This window comes from Pseudophryne corroboree, chromosome 3, assembly GCF_028390025.1.
Source record: "Pseudophryne corroboree isolate aPseCor3 chromosome 3, aPseCor3.hap2, whole genome shotgun sequence".
In the NCBI taxonomy this organism is placed as follows: domain Eukaryota; kingdom Metazoa; phylum Chordata; class Amphibia; order Anura; family Myobatrachidae; genus Pseudophryne; species Pseudophryne corroboree.
The window spans coordinates 654,732,669-654,734,325 of record NC_086446.1 but is presented as its reverse complement, the minus strand read 5'-3'; the positions used below and the strand labels follow the sequence as shown (position 1 = coordinate 654,734,325).

At 35.2% G+C, this 1,657-nt stretch overlaps 1 pseudogene; it reads right to left on the bottom strand.

Moving 5' to 3' along the window:
* Positions 1-1,232: 1,232 nt before the first annotated feature.
* Positions 1,233-1,352, bottom strand: LOC134897275 (5S ribosomal RNA; annotated as a pseudogene).
* Between the last annotated feature and the right edge of the window lie 305 nt (positions 1,353-1,657).

Below are 1,657 nucleotides of genomic sequence, written 5' to 3'. Positions count from 1 at the left end.
ATTACAGCAGTAACATTACATTATAACTGTTATACACAGAGCTTCTAATAGAGGAAATAGTTACAATCAAACAACCATTACTGGTGTAAAGAGTCCTATGTATCTAGGACTCTTTACACCAGTAATGGTTGTTTGACCAGTTGAGACACCTGTTGGAGTGCCGGACACCCTTGTTTCATATATATATATATATATATATATATATATATATATATAAAATATAACAGAATTCCTAAGTGCGCTATATTCATTGAATATTTATTCTTCAAATCTTCCAAACATGGACCCAATGGATGCAGGCTGTAGATTGGAGAATTCTTTAAATGATTATTCATATGGGATCCTGAAACAGATATCCCCTCACCATAAAATCACCCAAACAAAAGACAAGAAAGGCCAATTAGTAACAATTATTAGTTTATTGACACAATTTTTGACATACACATTAAAAATGTTGTACAAGAATAAAATTTGAATATCAATGAGAGATATACAGAACGTGTAAATGGCAAGTTAGATCCTCCCTCACCTTAACAAGATCTCAAAAGGGAGTACCTTCACAATCTGGATTGATAACTCATAGCTGACAGACCCTTATATATATATATATATATATATAGTAACACTGTAGGGGAACAGGCGCCGTCTACTGGGGTAGACAGCAGTGTGCAGCAGCTGAGAGACCATACAAGTCCAGTTTTGTGTTGCAACTGGCCGCAACCAGTTTTATTAAGCAGAAAATAAAAATAAACATCAAAAGAAAATGCCTTACCTGTCCAGCACTAACTATACACAAGATGTACCTGACTATCTCTAAACAAAAAAGAAAAACCAACAATAGAAAGTTGGAAAGTAGACTCTTGTGTGGGAGCACTCTAATTCAGAGGAATAGGTGTATATTAATCAATTCTGATAAAACATAACTTTATTTGTTCAAAAAGGTGATTATAGGAGTGAATTGCACGTGAATAGTATAGCTACGCGAAAATATAACACTATGTTAAGAATAATTCATGTGGCTTTCAGTACCACAATAAGAACCGGAAATCCAAATCTTTGGGCTAGTGGATTTACTATAATCACAGTAACGCCTTTGTGTAATATATGACCATCAATTATTCTACAGCAATCCTATTCAGGATTATTTTGACGTAGAGAATTAAATCATAAGTCATACAGAACCGAATGCCAATTGGTATTATTGGGGATCACTCTAGATCGGGCAGAAGAATTTTTTGCAGTACCAGGGTGTTCCAAGGTGGTCTCCCATCCGAGTACTGACCCGGCCCTCCACTGCTTGGCTTCCAAGATCAGACGAGATCGGGAATCTCCAGCGGGGTATGTCCGCAATTATTTAATCTGCCCGTTCAGTCAATCCCAATACCCAAAAAATCTAAATGGTAGGTGGGCGCTAGTAATCGGCTATGAGACACCAATAATACCAATACTGTTCTGAGACTGCAGCTTCCCAAATTGAGGTGCTGATCCTCAACCAATGTTACATAAAAATAATAAAAAACCACTCAGAGAAGCGCTGTCGTTTAAACAGTATTAATACAATTTATTATTAAAAAATTATATATTAAAAAATATATTTAATGTGTATATATATCACAATAATACATAAACCAAGTATCCTGTAATTTTGCAGTAATCA